Source organism: Marmota flaviventris, chromosome X (assembly GCF_047511675.1).
Source record: "Marmota flaviventris isolate mMarFla1 chromosome X, mMarFla1.hap1, whole genome shotgun sequence".
In the NCBI taxonomy this organism is placed as follows: domain Eukaryota; kingdom Metazoa; phylum Chordata; class Mammalia; order Rodentia; family Sciuridae; genus Marmota; species Marmota flaviventris.
In genome coordinates this window covers 27,899,632-27,908,108 of record NC_092518.1, presented here as the reverse complement: position 1 = coordinate 27,908,108, position 8,477 = coordinate 27,899,632, and positions in this window count along the sequence as shown.

Here is an 8,477-nt window from a genome sequence, read left to right as displayed (position 1 = left end):
ATGTGAGACCCTGGGTTCAATTCTCAGCACCACATAAAAAATAAATAGATAAAATAAAGGTATTGTGTCTATCTACAACTAGAATTTTTTTTAAACTATAATCCAGATGTTAAAATACAGAATAAAGTTCAGTAGTGTTTTCTGGATATGATTGTTGATTGCCACACCCAACCCCTGTGTCTTAGTCTGTTTTGTGCTGCTATAACAACACCTAAGGTTGGGTAATTTATTTAAAGGAAAAAAAAACACATAAGTTTACTTCTCAATGTCTTGGGGAGTTGGAAGTGCAAAATTAAGATGTCAGCATTAGGTGTTTAGTGAGGGCTTCCTTTTTGTGTCTTCATATGGCAGAAAGCAGAAGGGTAAAAGAGCAAGGTAGCCCTAAAATACAAGTTTCACACAGTCTCCAGGTTAAGGGCCTTATTTCAATGAATGAGGAAAAGACCTTTATGGCCTAATCACCTCTTAAAGGCCCCATGTCTTAATACTACTGAGATGAGTCCCAGGCCAACAAGCCATGCAGCCAGCCCACTGGTCTTTGCCTAGAAGTGACAGTGGAGGTGGGCTGCAGTGGCACAAAGGTCACCATGCCAACACAGGCCTGCGGCACAGTGGGCCAGTGCACAGCCAGTGTACAGGTGACCCAAGGTGCACTGACCTGGGCACCACCAACTTCATGAGCCCACTCCACTCAGTGCTGCAGTGCTGGGACCCCTAAGCATGAATGATCTGCTGAACACAACCTCCTGCTTCCTCATAAGCAGTGGGAAAATGGAAGTGGAGCAGACCTAAATGGAATCACAGGGCTAACCAATAGCATAAGTACTTTTCCAAACTCTAATTAGCATAATTTTGGACTAATAATTTTAGTACCTTTCCAAACTCTGATTAGCATAAGTTTGGACTAATATGTTGACCTAAGTGTTATATAAACCCCTAGATTAGTACACCTAGAGAGCAACCCCCCTGGGGTCCCCTCTCACCCTGTGAGAGTTGTGTTCTATGCACACTTGAATCAATCCTACTCTTACACTCTCTCATACTGGTCTGTGGATTTCATTCTGCGAATTCACAGAGACAAGAACCTACAAAGAAGAAATTGATGGTGAACCGCCAGGGTCTGATGCAACACTGGAGGCACAGACCCCTTTAAGAGCTGCAATATTTCTTGGGTGTATAGGGTCTGCAGCTTGTACAGACCTTCCACACACACCTGCCAGGAGTAGTGGAAAAACTTCGGCCTCACTGACACAATATCAACCCCCAAATTTTAGAGGTGAAACGTCTTTATTTCATAACTTGCTCTTAAATGCAACTGGAAAAGACTTTTATTTGGGGAATGAGAGGAATAGGAGGATTAGAAAGTGAAAACTACATGGTTCTTTGGGAATTTCTTTGTTCAAAACGGAGTTAAGTATAAACATCACTTTCTTTAGTTTTATGCTTTTGTCAGTTTAGTTTGAAAAACATTATTTTTTATTAAAATGAAAATACCATGACTCCACATTTTATATGCTTAAATTTTTGGATGCCTTACTGTGGTGGGGTTTTACTGAATTTGCTTGAGGTTTCATAAGGGGTCTCTATCCTCAGCAACCTGAAGAGATCTCTGCCACCTAAACTCCTCAGCTTTACTCCTGAGTCCCTTAAAATCTCCCCATATCAAGAAACTCCCCAGAGGGTACCTCCAAGAAATGCTCCAAAATAAAGTCTGGTTTTCATTTGTCTAATCTTATTTGTCATTCAGCTGTTAAAGATAAGGACTAGCACCCCAGATTCCTATGCACAGCTTGATTAATCTTTATAGTATTTACTGAAAAATAATAAACATACATATTTATTTTTTGTTCTATTCCAAAAGGGTACCATTCTATTCTGTAATTTATCACTGTAAACCTAGCACCAAGAAAAGATACTGGCATAAAGAACTTTAATATGTATTTATTGAATTAATAAATGAGTTAATCAGTAATATATCTATATATATATATATATACATATTTTTCCCTATGTAGTGATGATCACTTTTTGAAGAGTGTGCTAGATGCTAGATCTAAAATCTGGCAGGAAATTATCAACAAAACTGAATGAACAATAACTTTAGAGGACATTTAATAAACACCATGAACAGACTGAAGTTATTGATATGTGCATTTAATTTGTATTAAAATTCATGTCATTTTTCTCATGATGAGTGAAAAAGTTCATTCCTTACTTGATTGATGCCAACTGCAATAAAAAATACATTGTAATAATAAAGGATGCAATTATGAATATCTGAAAACTGACATAGCATTTTTTAAATTACTAATTGGATTTCAATAAGTATTCATTAGATTACTAATGATTTTAAGCCTGCATAACAAATGATTGAAAATCTTATAGAATATAGCTTCTTAATACCAAAGAATCTAAATTATAAAAATAGTTCAGGACTTTAAGATTTTAGGGTTCTGTTAAAAATAAATTCAAACTTTGAGGCTATGGATACATTCTAAGATTTTGGTTAATCTACTTTCAACTCAATAATCAACATCATTTTTTTGTTGTTTTTCTTTCTTTCTTTCTTCCGTTTTTTTTTTTTGGTACCAATGCTCCATCACTGAGCCCCATCCCCAGCCCTATTTTGTATTTTATTTAGAGACAGGATCTCACTGCGTTGCTAAGTGCCTCACTTTTGCTGAGGCTGGCTTTGAACTCACAATCCTCCTGCCTCAGCCTCCCAAGCTGCTGGGATTACAGATATGCACCACCACACCCAACTCATCAACATCATTTTTAGCTTTTTTTTTGTGTGTGTGTGGTACTGAGGATTGACTCGGTACCTTGTGAATACTAGGGTAGTGCTCTGCCACTGAGCTATATCCCCAGCCCCATTTTTAGCTTATGAATTCTCCACTTATAATTCTCAACATTTCAGCTCCTGCTAATGATGCTCTGGGTTTTCCCACAAACAGGAGAGTACCAGGAAGAACTGGATGAGCACAAGGAGCGAGGGCAAAAGCCAAGGTAAATATGATTATATATACATTGAAGTGAGTTTTAAATGGGGTAATATTTATAAGCTCTTGCAAAAGGTGACAATTACAGTAGTCTTCTATACTATTATGATAGCAGAACATATTTCAGTAAATAATAGCTCTTTTCTTTTGCTCCCAAATCTTTCTAATTCACTTCTAGACCCTTACATATCATGTTATTTTTCTATGCCTATCTCAGGAGACAGTTTCCACTTCTTGACATGAATAAGGAACACTGGGTTTCGATTTAGAATAACTTTGTTTCAGAAATTAGTCCATCCCAATCTAGCTGTGTGAGTTAAGGAAACTTATTTAAATTCTTTGAATTTTCCTGACTCAGAAAATCAAAATAATACTTTATAATAACAATGTAATGAATTGAGATCATAAGTAATGAATATGAATAAATGCAGTTTACAAAATATAAGAAACTCCAAGTTGTCATTTAAACAAGTATTTAACTCCTCCAATAGAATTACATAGGAATCTTCAGAGAATGACATGAATTATTTTAAAAGAATTTTTTTTCAAGTAATTCTTCCTACATTAAACCTTCTCTCACATCTTTTGCCAGATATTTTCCCTTTTTTAAAATATTTTTTTTTCAGTTGTCAGTGTACCTTTATTTTTTTGTGTGATGCTGAGAATAGAACCCAGTGCATCACACATGATAGGCAAGCATTCTACCATTGAGCTACAACCCAGCCCTATTTTTCCTTTTTTTTACTTACAATGGTGTGGGTGTGTGCGTGTGTGCGTGTGTGTGAGAATTATTATTTTTTTTTTATCAAAGGCCTTCAATGCTTTAAGGTTAGAAGTAATTTCTTTAGACAACTATCACACCATTATGAGCAACATTTAGTTCACTTTTCAAAAAGCTATTTAGTCTACCTATAATTTATTAGGATACGTGACAGGAATAATTTCAAGCCTAAAACTGATGTCTGGTCATCCATTTTAGTGCTAGGTAAATTGGCATTGACAAAGGGGAGACAATGTCTTTGGTTGGAGTTATAAAAACTTCTATCATTTCAGCTCTGTTTTGCAGTTTTCCTAGGAGGCTAGGCTATTTCTGGAACTATAGTGAAAATTCATGAACTCAGTCATGCCCTATCTGTGAACTTTCCCCAGGGAGATTTGACCAGTTGGCTGAAACTTAATGAGAGTTATGGACCAATGGAGGATGCTCTATTCTGTGGCCTTAAGCTATACCCCAAATTTAGCCAATCATCTCTACATTGCATACCAGACTGAACTGGATGAATCAGCAAAAATATATCTCAGTGACTAGAAAAGTGTCTAAAATTATATGCCCCACTCTTCTAAAATTAGTAGCCTTATGTTCTGATTAGGAGAAAGCAAATGGATAATGAATACAAACTGATAGCTTCAAAATGATGCAATCTCATGAAGTTCCTCTGAATCTGGCCAATTATTTCCAAGTTCTAAATTACATCTCTAAGTGAGTGTCAGTTCCAATATAGAAGAAAAAAGTTGAGTATAATTTGGTTAATAAGTCACTTATGTCTGGATATTATTGATATTATTTTGCACCTCTTGCTAGACTGGGAGTCATATTATCAGGTCTTTGAAATCCCACTGCAGTACCTAACATATACTGAGTACATAAAAAACATTTATTCAGTGACTGATTGAACATTATATCAAGGGTCAATTCCAAAAGACTACCTGAAATACCTGTTTATCAAGTTAGTCTACATTTATTAGATTTACCACAGTAAATGAAAACACTTTAACAGAGTGTTAGTAATATCTCAAAGTGGTTAAATCAAGAAAAGATATTCATAGTAGTTTGGGATCCTATAAAGGGTGGCTATAAAGATAGGTCTTGAAATGTGAGGAACTGGTTGAGAGTGGTGCTCAGAGTTTATGACATAATAGCTTTCTTTGGTTGGAATAGTGAGGCAAGAGCTTGAGATGAATGTTGATGAACAAGCTATTAGTCTTAATAAGAAAGCTCTTTAGCTGGTTCATGGTTTTATTTTTAGAGAGTAGGTATTTCTTGGTGCAAGTTCTACTTTTCCTTACTCTCAGTACAAATTAAAATATGAAAATAAAGAATTTCTGGTCCTAGTATTTTTAATACAGAAATGAGATAATTTTTTCTTATAAATTAAAAATGAAATGAAGAGTGAGTAAACTTTCATAGCATCAAATGATGAAAAAATTTATCTCAATTAGATGGTGATATTCTATCCCATTGCAAATAAATTGCTTTCTCAATGCAAAGAATTCAATAGCATTAGTCTTAGTTTTTCTCCTCTCCAGGTTTATTCTATGTCTTCGTGAAACTGATTGAATGGACTGAGTTGATCACACCTTTTCTGAGGTAGTCAATGCTTTGTATCACTTTTAATTAACTACTTTTAGCACTGAGGAGTTTTTACAACTGTACATGTTCTTAACTCATTTTTCCACACTCCATGGGGGAGGCAGTAAGCAGGAAGGGATTTTGAATTTTTTAATCTTTCTACTAATTTCAATTTCTTTCTACTAATTTTTACTAATTTCAATCTTTCTACTAATTTCTACTACTTTATCACATGTAGGTAAAAATTTTACTTTTGGAGTAAATTATTTCAGATTTTCACTGGGAGATCAGATTTCTTTTTAACTACATTATCTTCCATGCACATTTTAGGATTTGTCTCCCTCTCCATTGCTTCATTAACCCATAGACTCCTACCCTGCAAAAAATCCATGGGAATATTTTTTCATTCATACTCTGTTGTTGGCTTGTATATTTCTTCCATTTCTTTACTGGAATTTAATGGGGACTTAGGAAGAACAAGAGAAAAGTGTGCATAGTTAGTATGCATCTTCACTAAAAGACATTTTGCTTAGATATAAATTTGGATATTATATTATTTTTAAGTGTTTATCAAGTAACTAAACATGGACTAAAATAAAATATAGGGCTGGGATTGTAGCTCAGTGGTAGAGCGCTTTCCTAGCATGTGTGAGGCACTGGGTTCAAGTCTTAGCACTACATAAAAATAAATAAATAAAATAAAAGTACTATATCCATTTACAACTAATTTTTTTATTTTAATAAATAAAATATATATGTATTAATGGAAAACAACAGAATGGTGAAAAATTGCATTGATTTGTATTTTATTTAGTTCCAGTTTCAGTTTTGAAGATTCTAGCAATAAGAATTCAAATAAACTACTTAATATTTTTTAATTTAAAACCTCCATCTGTGAAGCAGATTATTTTATATTACCTTCTAAGATCTTTCCAATGTTACTATTCCAATTCTATTTCAAGTAGGTGGTCTAAATTAACATTTGACTACAGAATGATTTGATTATTTCAGTGCAAGTTTTAAAACCATTAAATCTCAAACTTTAACTTTTGTGTATTAAGTCTTATGTACAGATGAGAGAGAGAGAGAGAGAGAGAGAGAGAGAGAGAGAGAGCGCATCCCTTTTAACACTAAATATGTGATTTTTTTCAACATCATTAGTCCATCTTTCTGACACCAACTATGTGCCCTTCAATTCAATTTTTTTTCAATTCAAAATGTTTTATATTTTTTATTTTTTGTATTTTATTTTGTTTTTTATTTGTTTTAATTAGTTACACATGACAGTACAATGATCTTGACATATCATGCATTTGAATCAGATGGGGTATAATTTCTCATTTTTCTGAGTGTACAGGTTGCAGAATCACATTGGTCATGCAGTCACATATATACATACAGCAATAATAATGTCTATTTTATTCTGCTGTCCTTCCTCAATTTTAACAAGTAACTACCCAGAGTTACTGTAGATTTCAAAGTTAAGGACTCAGTCCCACAAGATTGCTTTCACTACATATTTCAGTCATAATTATCAAAATGCTTTGGCTGCAAAGTTCACAGAGAGTTTCCAACATTCCCCTTCTCAAGCTCCATAATTTGCTAGAACAATTCACAGAGTTCAGGAAAATGGTATACTTACTATTACAGCTTATTATAAAAGATACAAATGAACAGTTACACAAGAATGTACATAGGATCAAATCCACAAGTGTCCCAAGCAGAGGAGCCTCTATCAGCATGGTGTTGGGGTGTGCCAACAACTTTCTAGCATGTGGATGTGTTTACCAACTCGGAAATTCCCTGAACCCTGTCATTTAGGAATTTTAATGTAGGTTTCATAACATAGGTGTGATTGTGGTCACTGGTGATTAATTTAATCTCTAGCTGCCCCCCCCCAGTGTTTTTACTGATAATTTCAATGTTCTAAACCAGGCTGGGTCTTTGCACCAACCAGCTCCCATGTTGCAGTTATTTAGGGGTCCACTAAGAGTTGCCTCAGAAAAAAAAAGACACTCCCATCACCTTTGTCACTTGGAAAATTTCAGGGGTTTTAGGATCACTGTGCTGGAAAGTGGGGACAAAGATTAAACAGTTTTTACACACACACACACACGTTATTATATTGAAATTTAATGAATATTTCTATATAATTAAATTTGTTAGAAATGGCTCTTTTACTCAAAAATCTAGGATTTTCATTATATAAGCAGACAATAACTAGGATATTGAATTGGTTTCATCAGGGCAAAACTACTCCCCTGTGGTATATTAGATACTGTGAGAAGCTATATTGACTCTTTAAGTCACTAGGGTATCATTTACCAAATTGCAACTTCAATGAGTTATTAACATTTTTACATAATATATTTAAATAAAAATAAAAATGGATCCAAATGACATAAAATATTTGATGCTTAAATCAGAAGAGCAAATACTAGCAAAGTTGTTTAGAAACATTTTATGTATAAGAATCAGCTGCTTTAGAAGCAAACTTAAATTTTATTTGACTACAAACAACTGCATTGGAATGAGTAAATACACATTTTAACTCCTCATCGTCCTTGGAGACACTTCCAAATCTTATTTCCTAAAAAGAGAGCTTTATAAATTAATCCTCATCAGAATACTACAAAAACAAATCACTTTTAAAAATTAAATTTGAGAGTGGTCAGTATCAATTTTCTCTCACAACATTATTTTGAATAAGTTAGAATTCTTTAAATATAATATTTTTATAGAGCCAGATTGCTTCAGTGAACATAAAGTACACTCTACTAACAAGTGATTCAATTTGAAAGTAGAATTAACTATTCCATGCCCACTAAGGTCCCATTTGATCCAATGAAGAGTAATTCGTAAAACCCATATCACCTAGGCTTTCATATACTCATTTATTTTGAATTGTAATTTAAAGTCTTACTTGATTCACTGAATCCTATAGAAAAATTAATTTTGTTATATCAATTTATGGTATTTCTGAATTATTCATTTTTATTTTAGTACTTTAATTTCATGCAGTTTTCATAGCCTTGCTCCTATAAGTGTCTTGGCTGGTCTGATAAGAGAATTTGTTAAACTGTGCTTCTTTTAGTACAATGTTAGTTCTATATGGTTCTAGATTA